The sequence below is a fragment of the Dermacentor albipictus genome, chromosome 5 (genome assembly GCF_038994185.2).
Source record: "Dermacentor albipictus isolate Rhodes 1998 colony chromosome 5, USDA_Dalb.pri_finalv2, whole genome shotgun sequence".
Taxonomy (NCBI): domain Eukaryota; kingdom Metazoa; phylum Arthropoda; class Arachnida; order Ixodida; family Ixodidae; genus Dermacentor; species Dermacentor albipictus.
The window spans coordinates 166,637,223-166,650,536 of record NC_091825.1 but is presented as its reverse complement, the minus strand read 5'-3'; the positions used below and the strand labels follow the sequence as shown (position 1 = coordinate 166,650,536).

At 47.0% G+C, this 13,314-nt stretch overlaps 1 protein-coding gene across 1 annotated transcript in view; it reads right to left on the bottom strand.

Annotated features, from left to right (window-relative positions):
- The window catches only part of LOC135917568 (uncharacterized), a 141,219-nt gene that overhangs the window by 127,010 nt on the left and 895 nt on the right, over positions 1 to 13,314 (bottom strand). The gene's annotated exons all lie outside the window — the stretch shown is intronic.

The following is a 13,314-nucleotide window of genomic DNA, read 5'->3' as shown; positions in this document are numbered from 1 at the left end:
ACATGCTCAAGCCGATAAGGAATGCGTGCAAATTACCCACTTTGTTGGTGCCTCATATGTTTTGATAAAGCAAGTAGCTGGGAGAATTGCCACTGATTCCACTATTGTAGGTGACGACGTGCGTTCTAGTCAACAAGCGTACTCTACCTGAAAGGATGGCAGAACGTAAGCTGCAGAGGCACTTTCTTTGATTATAGAACCGTCCGTGTAGACGTGAATAGATTCCTGGTACTTGAAAAATACGTGATGTAACGCTAATTGTTTCACTGCTAATGTGGAAACGTCGCTTTTATTCTTAAGCCCTTCGATTGACGTTCTATTTTCGGCGCCTGCAGAAGTCATGGTTAGTAGCAGATGTGTGAGTGTCAAAAAACTGATCGCAAAAGTTGTGATTTATGCTCTTAAAACATGGCGTGTATCTGTTTACCTGGACCGTTCTCTATCTAAGAGAGAAGTGTGTGCGCAGAATGGTGGGCAGAAATTCTGAAGAGATGTCGGCATGTTTAGAGGCTGCGAATGACGCGCTTCTGCAATAGTGAGATGACTGGATGTAGCTTGCGGGACTCCTAGATACACTCGTTTACTCCGGGCCTGCAACAGCTGTAGCCGGTGAAGGGATGTCGCACATAATTTCTGCAATACAGGGGTGGAGTAAGCAATTTTTTGACGGACAAGTGCTGAGTGGACGTGAAGCAGGGATGCCGTTGTTGCACTCCACGTCGGGCCTGCGATTCTGCAAAGAGCATTTATCACGCAACTAATTTGGTCCGCGAGGGTGGCCAAATGATGAGTTCATCAAAGCTGGTGGTCTAAAATCACGCCGAGAAAACGATGTTTCCGAAGCTACTCGATCTCATGGCCGTCTGTTGAAAGTCTAAAATTGCTTACCTTATTCCTTGTAAAAGGCAAAAGCACTGATTTGGCATATCTCCATGTACCGCTCTCTTAAATAATCACCTATTGCCTTGAAAGCTTACTGCAGCCGACGCTTGACAACCTCTATAGACTTGTTCGATCTTCATATTGACATGTCTGCTTTATCTTTATCGCGCGACCACGTTTCACCGCAACAAATATCATCGCACAGCGCAGGACACGCCTGCATGTGTAGGAAGTTTCTGGAATGTTATCGATGATTCCATCCGCAGACTGTGACCGAAACTTGTGTAATCTGATTGCATGTGTGCGCGACGCGAATAATGTAGAACTTTGTGGAATACACGCGGGTCTCAGTGATTACATTGGAACATTCGACGACTGATGTATAATAGCCGACGCACTTTACACGCTTATCACATCTGACGATCGCCCACTGTGTTCGCCGCTGTCGCCGTTCTTTAAGTGTAGCCTGTTTTTGTGGGCACAGGTTCGCCCAAGAAAAGTTAGTTTCGTCTTGCACAGTTTTGCTACTGTGTTATTTATACGTCACTAGCACGTGACATCGTGTTATCAGCAAACATAGATTTGTCTGCTGAAAGTACTGCTGGTAAACCTGTTATTGCTGCATTGAAGAGAAGTGGACTAAATACACTTCCTTGCGGAACTCCTTTGTTTATGGTGTATGTATCGCTTTGTACGTCATTTCTATTTATATATTTCTTTCTGGCTTTCAAGGACTGAGTGATCCATTTGAGAACCCGGCCATGCACTCCGACCGTTGGGAGCCCAAGTAGAACATGAAGGTGACTGACCGAGTCAAAGGCCTTTTTAACATCAATAAACACAGCGATGGCAATGCTCCCAGAGCTAATCTCGTGGTTAACAAATGTTGCCTAGTCGAAGATGCAGTCTACTAAACATCTACGTTTTCTAAAACTAGCCATTTGATCTGGTAGACTGCTGGATTCTATCCATCATTGCAGTCTAATGTAGATCATATTTTCCATCACCTTTGAAATGCAGCTGTTTAAATCAGCGCTCGTTCCACTCGGACGTGTTTTTCCGTAGCTCCGGATTTTCGCCCCACTTGCTGGTTTTTTTTTTTGTACCCGCTACTGGAACTCTGTTGTTTATGGACCGCTTTGGCGGTTCGTAATTACTACTGGCGCCTATCTACAAGGTCCGTCGTCATCTACACCCTCCTGCTGCGTCGTCCAACTCGAGTTCCTGCGCGGCTTCGCGAGAATGCGAGTGCCCCCGCGGCACTCGCCGCATCGGCGCGGAGAATCCAAGCTGTTGTCCGCTGCGTCGAAAGAGCGGAACGTTACCGATGCAACTGCCATTTAAGTCAGGAGCATCTCCTTCGTGGGGACAAGTGCAACGTGCGAAGGCGGTACCCTGAGTATGGACACTACCAACCTGGAGCACAACAGCCCTGCTGTCGTGGCGCACAACTCGGCCAAGAGTACGGAGGGAGCTACTGACCTTCCATCGGATGAAAATGTAGCTCCAGCAGCCCCGAAAAGACCTCGCTCATCACAAGGCCTGCCTGCGCGACCGATACGCACGTCTCCGGAGTCGCCAACGACATCGTGGTACAAAGTGGTTATCAAGCCTCGTGCTAGATATGACATGTCCACTCTGCACAACCGTATCATTCAAGCGGCCCTGGACGCCTGCCTCGAGACTTCCCGATTTCAAGGTTTTGCTCTACACAAACACACTAATATGGTCTCAGTATGGGTGTCTGCTATGGCACTAGTTTATAAGCTCGACGAACTGCAACAAATACATGTCTCGGAAGAATGTGTCCTGCCAGTCCAGGCGTAGCTCACCAGTGGTACCAATTTAAGACGTTACGTGGTTAATGGCGTTGACCTTGACGAAGAACCCGAGAGGCTCCTGCAGGAACTATCGTGCCCCACACACAAAGTCGTGGCTGCTCGCTACCTAGGCAGCGGTCGTACGTGCCTAATCACGCTTCAAGGTCCTAATTCCCCACCTGAACGTATCCTGTATTACGGCTGCGTACTGCGCCCGCGTCCGTTCAAGCCTTCCGTTGTGTACTGCTACTCTTGCTTTAGACAGGGACACAAGAAATCATCCTGCCCCTACCCACCTAAGGACGACACCATGGAACCTGAACCATCGGCATCATTTCGATGCGGCCTATGCCAAACAAACGATCATGACATCACTTCCACGACGTGTTCTACGAAGTTGAAGGCCACTAAGAAGGCTTGACAACGCCAATCTCGACAGCCCGCAAGGACCACTCGAGATCCATCAATGAAACACGTCCTTGTGTACAACCGTTACGCCGTTCTGGCCTCGCTGGAAGAGGACGCTAGCCAGATGGCAATAGCAAGTACAGCGACACGTGATGCTGCCACTCGTACCTATAGCTCAGCTGTTAGGTCGTCCACTTCACGACCGCAACGGGCATCACAATCGATAGAAGACACGCCACTTCCTCTGGCAGACGAAGAGTTCGAGATGGACGCTCGCCTGGCCAACCTTGAAAAGGAAATCCAACGTCTCAAGGAACGCCATACAGTGCTCCGGCGTCGTCATGACGGAGCGCGGGCATCGCATTCGCCGTCGACGTCTAGTCCTGCTCATATGGCTAACCCGGCATCTGTGTCGAAGCCTCTTTCACCCCAAAAGCTCCTGCGCTTCGTTGCGCAACAGCTCCAGCATCTCACCTCGGTTTTACTGGCCAATCTTAATCTATGATGGCTGCTACGTCTTCAAGTGTGCAAGAAGGCATCTTACAGTGGAACTGTCGCGGCATCGCGGGGAAGGTCGGAGAGCTGCGTCAGCGTCTCAGATATGGGAATGTGCACGTTTGAGCTCTACTGCTTCAAGAATATAATGGCCTGCCACCCATTCCAGGATTTGTGGCATACTCATCGCCTTCAATGTTGGACCGTAGGAGTGCTACGCCCGATGTCCCTCCAGGAAAGGCTGTAGCGTATGTAAGATGCACTCTTCATCAGACTCGCGTTGATCTTTCACGGTGGTGTACTCTATGGCAAGAACTCGTGGCCGTATTGGTTCATCTCCAACGCATGGACGTTATCATCGTTTCGTACTACGCCCGCTCCTACAGCGGTCGTGCGACTCGGTTGTGTCTCGGCTGGCTGGCGCACCTACGACAGAAACATCCTGGTTGCCCCATTATGGTCGCAGGAGATTTTAACGCGCCCCACATCACATGGGGATACGCTATTTCCAGTGCGCATGGTACATGTGTGCTGGACACATTTATGGACGCCCAATTCACTCTGCTTAATAATGTGTCAATGCCTACTCGTCGGCGTGACCACCCTCGCGCGCCGCCACACTCACCGGACTTATTTTGGCGGCTAGGAAGGACAACCGTCTCGTGATCATGTGAACCCGACTGCTGGGGTAGCGACCATCATCCGATTCACCTTGGCTTATCTTCGGGCGGAACAGGCCGCCACCACCGACTATGTCGAGTAGTGGACTGGGATCGATACAGGGCGGTATCAGAAAGCAATGTATCCAACTTCATGCTGGACCCATCCTATTGTCTTAAGGTGGCATTAGTTGAGGCGACACGTATGTCGTGGGTTGATGAATCACGAACCGCTCCTGATTTGCAACATTTGCGTCTCTGGGCGTCGCGCCGCCAAGCAGAACTTGCATCAGAACGTGACCCTGGATCAAGTATCCTTCGCTTACAGGCCCAACGCCTTACTGCAGTAGCTCGGCACCATGAACACCGCTTAGAACGTGGCCGCTGGATGGACTGGTGCTCTTCTCTCGGACCTTCGTCGTCCAATGCCTTCTATTGGCGCACCTTCCGAGTAATGGAACGTGGTTGGCGCCCTCCAGAGCCCGCAGCCTGCGCCCTGTTAGCATCGGGCCAGACACCAGCAGTATTCGCAGAAACAGTCGCCCACACCTTTTTTCCGGCTTTGGACACAGCACCGCCTCCCTTCGTTGTTCAAAACTGCCTTCCCGTGGACGCAGGCACGCCGCCTACGCTCTCCGACATCGAGGGTATACAAGCTGTCTTCACTATGGCGGAATTTTTAGCGGCAATAGACCTGTCGAAGCCATGCAAGGCACCAGGACCAGATGGCATACCGTATGAACTTTATAAAAACACGGAAGGCAAGGTTCTCGAAGCGCTGTTGGAGGCCATAAACGAAGCTTGGGCTACAGGAGTTATTCCAGATTCTTGGCGGCATGCAGAAATTGTCCCTATTCCCAAACCTGGAAAACCCCAAGATAATATCGCTCATATGCGCCCAATAGCACCAACCTCAACGTTAGGCAAGCTGATGGGCGTATGCTCGCGACACGTATTACATGGTGGCTCGAGCGGTACTCCTGGTATCATCCCCCTCAAATCGGGTTCCGTGCTCACCTAGGCGCAGAGGATGGCCTTGCGTACCTATCTTCTATGGTTCTTATCGGAGGCCGCTCCCGAAGAATTCGCACGATTATGGCAATGGATATTCGTAAAGCGTACGACCGTGGGAGTCACGAAGCAATTGTCAGAATTCTCCATTGGCTTCAGTTCCCTAGCCGTGTCTGCAGATTCGTCGAAGCCTTCCTGTGCGCTCGCACCTTCTCCATTCGCCTGGCTGGGCAAGCAGCAGATCAGTTCGTCGCACATTGGGGTGTCCCACAAGGATCTGTGCTTGCACTAGTGCTTTTCAATATTGGCCTCCTTCCACTAGCTTGGAAGCTAGCCACGATACATAACGCACAGTACATAACGTACGCAGATGACACCACTGTCTGGTCAGTTGATCCTGAAATTTGCCACCAAGAACAAGCGCTCCAATAGGCCCTAAACCTGACGCACAACTGGTGTGCTCAGATAGGCCTTGACATTTCCAAGGACAATATGACGTACATGTCAGTAGCGAACAAGTATGGGCGCCGTCTACTGGCACTCCGGCCTCTTCAGTTACCTCTGGATCAGCAACCGTTACACGAAGCTTCAACTCTCCGTGTACTCGGCCTTGAAATGGATTCCTCTGGATCTGCAGGACCATGGGTCAAGAATGCAAAGCAACAGGCCGCAGAAACAATACAGTTGATACGTCGGATTGCGAAGAAATCTAGCGGAGCGAGCACCAACATGGCTCGCCTTCTTGTCCTTTCTGTATTGCAACCATGACTCGTCTACAGGGCCCAGTTTCATCATCTCACGAAGGCACAATGGGCTCGCCTTGAGGCCATTAATAACGAAGCCATGCGGGTCATAACGGGACTACCACGTCTTACTCCGTTGCCAACCCATACAGGACGAGTCCCAACTCAACACTATTGACGAACTCGTACACCAACGTCGATGCGTGCGCGCCCTAAAGCCATCATATTTATGCTCGGCTGCTTCACTGGCCCGGTACCTGGGACACGAAATAGACAATACAGCATCTACCAGAACCGATGTAGCTCCGTAGAAAAGGGTACAATTAAGTGACAAGAAGCCTCTTGGTCGTCTGTATAGCCCGGTTCCTCGTTAGGCGAATGCCCATGTTTCCCGCCTTCATCGCGCCGATGACAATCAAGATGATGCGACTCTTGCAGCATACATTGATTCCAGTGTTAATGGCACCATGATTCACACAGCTGTCGTGTGTCCATTGATACCGGAGGCAGGCGAGACGTGCTCGTATGTTGCCGATCCTGCACCACCGGCCTACCTTGCCGAGCTTGCTGCCATACGAGACGGCTTGGCCGCGTTGCTACCTACTGCTCAATATGCTCGATACTCTCAACTCATTATTCGCACAGACTCTGCTCAAGCCATGCACGACATATGTAGGGTATCTCGGTCCACTATATTCTCAGATAGCATTCACCGCCTTGCTGCCACTAGGGATATCCTCATACGCGTCCAGTGGGTGCCTCGAGCAGCCCGGCGGGGTCTCCTTGAAGCAGATATGGCAACCCACCCACAGATTACAACATACCCACTTCCACATTTTCCTGAAGACGCCTGTGGACGACTGATCCGGGAAAAGGAAAACCTCCGACGTACCACACGAGCTCTCGTACCTCCGTGTGGGTCAGACCTCTCTGGTGGGTTAACTCGCCGAGAGGAGGTTACGTTAAGGAGGCTACGTGTCGGGGTCGCGCTCACCCCGTCTGTGAGCGCTCTCTGGCCACAACAGTACCATGGTCCTTACGGCTCATCGTGCCCATTTGGCAACACAGAAATCCAAAATGTGACACTGACACACCTATTATGGACGTGCCCAGGACTTCATCTGAGCCGTCTCCACCACCTCCGGGCAACAGGCCTTCGGCCTGGCTGCCCACCCGACCTTGAACGTTGGATTCATGGACTACATTATCGTTCATTCCTTGATTTTTTGCACGAGTCTAATCTGTTCGTGTATTTTTAACATCTTTTGTATTATGCCTAAGGACATGCTTTCGAATTAAAAAAAGATTGAAGGGGGTAAGTGACGTATAAAACTCACGCCACCGTTAGTGTGCCAGGTTTTGCATGTCCTGGTTAGATTTTCGGTGTGCAGCTTGACTTTCTTGATAATCTTCAAGCCATCCGGAACGACGAAACCAATGCTCTGCTCTCCGTCTAACTGCTCGGAGTCGTTCATAGTCTGCGTCGACGCTTTATTGTCCTTCCGGAACAGTTGTGTATCGTGTAGGCCTGGAGTAATGACTAAGTATCGATGACATGAACGTGTCTAGGTGATCTACTTGGTTCAGTACCGCAGAATTATATTCTCGAAATAGTTGCCAATTAGTAAGTTTAGTTACTCTAGGAGATCTTGCCGTATGCTTAAGTGGATGCGCTGTGAGAATTCGGTAGTGTTCACTACTCCGTGTCTCATCATCTGTGCACCATCTATTGCACGCGTAAGGTCAGAGGAGGCCATAGTAAGATGAAGACAACTAGCGTAATAGTAGCGTCTCAAAAATGTAATCGATCCATCATTAAGCACAACAAGGCCGCATGCGTCCACAGCCTTTTCTAAAGACCTGCCTCTAGAATCACTCTAGCTACTTTCCCAGGTAACGTTATGAGCATTGAAGTCACAACAAAATAGGACTGGTCCTCGAATCCTTTGAAAGACATACATGAAAGTTGACTCAGTATTTCACTGGACTCTACAGGCAATGAACTCAGGCACATCAGAGTCCGAGAAGAGAAGACAGGAAGGTAGATCGCGTCTCACGCATAACTTAGTTCGGCTAGAGCTTAGAGTTCGTGATGGTGAGTATATTATATAGTTCGAGAGACGAAAATCCCGGCCGACGACGGCTTCGTTAAGACGCACAACGGGGAACCTCTATTGCGAAACAAGCTTCTTGAAGTTTGCACTCTTAGATCGAATGCCATTGGCATTCCATTGAAATGCGGCTGTGTTCCGAAAACAGTTATCCATCTGGCGAGCACTTATACTATGTTGTAAGCTACTTCTGTAATACCAGCGGTTCTAACGAAAGAACGGCGCTCACCTCTGGAAGGCTTTTCGCCACATGAAACACCCGCATAATTGCTTTTAATGCAGCAAAGAGCATAGACATCACCATATGCTGTTGAGATAATTCCGGTTCACGTGAGACCTACCAAGCAGGCGCTTGTGTTCTGAAAGGAATGAATGCCAGCTGAGACTTATGTTGGTGGTCTCACTACCAACATAAGAAAAGCCAAGAAAAGATGTCACCAAGTGTTGTTCACTTGGTGACATCTTTTCTTGGCTGTCTTGCCTGCTTCGTTTGCTTTTCATCTATTGTAAACCATTAGCCATCATCGCATACGTTTTCTTGCGCTCTGTAGATTGTAACGGAAGAGCTGCTTTCACTGGGTTGACAGCATCTACGTTCGGAGGAGGGGAGCCATGCTTCGAGGTCTGACCATGTAATATTTTTTGTCGCCTGAGTAATGAAGCCGCTTGATGCTAGGGACATCCAGTGTATGAAGCTGTGTGGTCTCCGTTGCACTTGGCACACTTAGGTTGATTTCAAGAAGTGCAGGCCTTATAATCATGAGTTCCAGCGCAGATTTGCATCACCATTAGTAGTGGCAGGACTTAACAACGTGGTCAGATCGCACATAATTGTAGCACCCAGTTCGAGGTTCTAAATATACTTCTATTGTAGGACTCGGGAATCCAAATAGAACGCGTGTTGGCAATGGTTTGTCAGGCAAGAATTGTAGGATGACGCTCGCAGGTGCATGTGGTTCCACTGCTCTATCTTCTCGCCGGAGCCATCTGGTTTGCGTCTTGACGGAAATGACGCCGCTGTCTTGTAAGTAGTCAAGTAGTTGGTCTTCAGCTTATTCAATTGGAACATGTCTTATTTCTCGTAGATTTTTCGTGTACGATGGTGGCACGTATGGTTCCACTGGAAGGCCTGCAACATGAGTCAATTGAAGCAGTTTTGTAGAGGCAGCGAGAGAAGACACATTCACGGAAAAGTTACCTTCCCTTGTTACACGAAATGATTGTACTTTCTCACTTGCCATGGTAATAACCTCGCTGGCCAACATGTTTGGATTCCCTTTCCAGAACTACGCTTCAGGGTCAATGAGCTTCAAGATAACTGGTATTCCCGCTTGGCGTGATTTCTTGTACGTCACCGCAGTGAACGATCTGTATTCCGCTTCCATGTAGGTGGTGTCCACTATTGTCGCATCGCTCCATGGCTCATGATTGTCACTGCATGCCCTCTTCTGACTTATTTCGGCTTATTACAGGTAGTTAGGGATTTCACTACAATCTACAAAGATTCAAATGCAGTTCTCGATCTATTTTTTGTAAGTCAAAATATACAAGATGATGTCTCATGCTTGGTCACAGACAGATTTAAGATCGCCAAGCAGCAGTATTATTGCTGCAATGTGCCCCTAGCAGTAAAAATGATAACATTCAATATTACCCGAATAGTTCTCGTGCAGATGTCGAACCTGTAATTAATACACAAGCATTTCATCTGTATGACTTCAAAGATAACACTGCTAGCATTTTTATTTAAAGGTGTTATATTCAACTGTGCATAGCACTTTATTCCAAAGATTGCGACGAAGACTACGCGTTGAAATCCTTGGATTTCCCGGTAGACGTTGCGCCCGCAATGCAAGCTTAAACGGCTTAAAAATCACGCAAAACTGAAAACTTGTTCGAATTCTGAAAAGGTCATTCTGGAAGTGTCAAAGAAGTCAAAACGAAAGATCGTAAATGATAAACAGAATTACTTTAATATACTGCTTCCTACTTTATGAAAACATGGCCAGGGAGAATCTGGAGCACGATTACTCATTCTTCTTCCTTTCCGATATGTTCATAATAGGCGGTAAGAGTGTACACGGTAAGCAGGCTGCATGTTCTGCTTTTAACAATCATTTCAGCAGTGTATTCACAAAGGATGATGAGTGTCTGCCTTTTTTCTACATGGATATCTGCCTTTCATTCCGGATATTACTATTTCTGAGCATGGTATATGTCACTTACTGTGAATAATTGACGTAAAAATGTCCCTTGGCACAGATCGCATATCAAATGCGTTCTTAAAATGGCAGGCCGAATGGTGTGCGAAATACTTGGAAATTTTGTTTAGTAAATCGCTTCAGGATGGCATGCTTCCGGATGATTGGAAAACAACAATAATCAAACCCTAACGTAAATCGAGAAGTAAGAATTGCTAAAAGTATATCGACCAATTTTTGTGACTTCGACGACATGCAAAATTTTCGAAAACATAATCTATAAGTATCTAATTGGTTCCCTTGATGAGCACTGCGTATTAATGAACGCTCAACAGGCATTTTAGCGGTGCTTTTCCACAAACACTCAGTTTTTAGAAACAATTCACGATTTGGCAACACAAAAAATAATGCAAAACAAACCGACGCTATATGCATGGACTTCAGTAAAGCATTCTACAAAGTATCCCACAGCAAATTAATTCACAAATTGAGTTGTATAGTTATAAATGATAAATTATTAAAATGGATACATCCGTACTTAACGAACCGTTTCTGATTCATTAGGATAAACCATATTTCCTCCGTCACATTACCGGTTGCTTCCGGCATTCCCCAGGGATCGGTACTGGGTCCTCTTCAATACTTGCATTATCTAAATGACATTGGCAATTATCTATCTGTTAAAATTAAACTTTACGCGGATGACTGTATAATATACGACGAAATTTACACCCCCCGAGATCGAGTCAGGGTAATAGTGACCTTCGCGAAATTGTTGCATGGTGCCATCAATGCAAATGTCTGTTAAATAGGGAAAAACCGTCTTTATTAGAATAACACTGAAGAAAAAGCCCCTTTTCTACCGCTATTTTGTCCAGGGCACTTATATGTCCGAAGTATCTCACTATAAATAACTCGGTATACTCATGTCTCACAATCTTTCGGGTCAAGACTCATAACATACTGACACTGTAGTGGCAAATTGTCTTCGCAAATTGTACACCCTAAGACAGTCATTCAAATTCTCGACACCAGCTGTCCGCCTCCTGGCATATAATACAAAAGTGCGTCCTACTTTAGAACAAGCAATAATCATTCGGGACCCCGACATGAAAACAAATATTGAAAAATTAAAAGAATTCCAAAGAAAGCTGTCCGATTTGTCTGCAATTCTTACGGTTGAACTTCTACAACAGATCTCCTTAAACGTAGTAGCCTCTCTTCGATTACAGAACAAAATCGTGTTTCCCGGTCACAATTGTTTTTTTTTTCAGCTAGTGAGTGGCCACTACCACATTGATACCTCGCGCATCTTAACACCTTTAACTGGTTATGCGACTCATTATAAACGCTCCCTTGCACTAACCCCGTTAACACAGTGTAATAACTGCTTGAAATACTGTTATTTTACCAGAACAACAGTCGATTGGAATAAGCGTCCTGATGGAGTCATTACAATAAATTCTTCATCCCGTTTTCAGGCGCATTTGCATTCTTGACTTTATGACACATAACATATTTGCTCCTTTTTTCTTGCATTCTGTCCTTTTTGCAACATTTAATTCAAGCGTCGGCAAGATTGCTTTTAATGCATGTTTGTATGAGTGTACATCTATGCTCCCACCTTGCTAAGATCTTGTAAAATATCGGAGCATCTGTAAAGAAAATAATAAATAAATACATATGCTCCCATTCTTGACCTATCCCCCAGCATGGAAGTGCCAAAGTGACACAAAGGTATGTAGCCTCAAGTATGCGAAAGCGATAGCGTGCCATCCGGAGCAGTCGCCTAGGTGTCGAGCGCGGCTACTTTTGCTATTTGTCACAGGCAATTTATTACAGATTTGGTGCAGCTAAAATTGTCTATAATTAGGCATGTTTGATGCTTCTGATGAAAAAAAATCCGCGGCAATATCGCTACAGACAATTTAGAGAAAACGCATACACATAATCGGAAATCCTGTGTCAAAATTAATCTGAAAAAAAAGCGCCAAACTTCCCTCTAGTAATTATTGTATGGAACTCTATGGTACTGCGCCCTCGTTGCAGTCTCTTGAACACTGCTCCTCGTTTTCAATCCTTAGGCGATAGAGTTCTTCATGAACCTCGATTGGTGACAGCTTTTTCTTGCCAATGCGGTCTCCTGGCGTGACGATCTTCTTCGGTTGCATCGTAAGAAATGGACTGTGTGACGTACGAGTTCTTTATATTGACGTTCCGTCTTCACGACACAGCTCACTCCACTGTTCACACAACTACCGTTGGGCCTAAAAGCGTGAGGTTGTCACCACTTACCAGTGCGTGTGGTGGCTCCTACGCATTCTGCTACACGGTCCTGGCCTTCAAGCGGTGCCTCGTTTCCCTAAATTTTCCCCCTAACACATTCCCCTATTGTTTCCTAGAGGCCGCAGTGTCATTATGAAAGTACCTTGTGCATCTCGAAAGACCCGCTTGACTGCTCAAACCTTCGCAATTTCTTGTGTAAATTTGTGAACGGCTTTTGCAGGCTACAGTGTTTGCATATTGAAGGAAAGGCGAAATTACTTTTAATTCTGCTAGCGATGTTTTCAGGCTACCCATGAACATCTCGAAAGACCGCACAATCGCGCTTGGATGTTCTATGCACTATTTTTTTAACAACTATTGCTCAAGCAAGGCATCAGTTTTCCGAGGAGCCACGAACGGCACCTACTGACGACTTTGAAAACACAACCGAGAATTGTTTATGAGTGTACGGTATTCTATATGAGTCCCTTGAAAAGTAGACAATTTTCAACTCGGTATATTGTTTTATTTTCTCTGGTTGTGGATCAAAAAGTGCCCCGATTGCGGCTCCAGTCCCATCGCGGCATATTCATGTGGCATTCTGCACTGATTCAGAGAGCTGACTCGAAGTTTTCTTCCTATACATCTCTGGCCTAATACACACCATGCCGAATACCTTCCGTTCACATATTATTCATTGTTCTGCGTGGTCGGTAAAA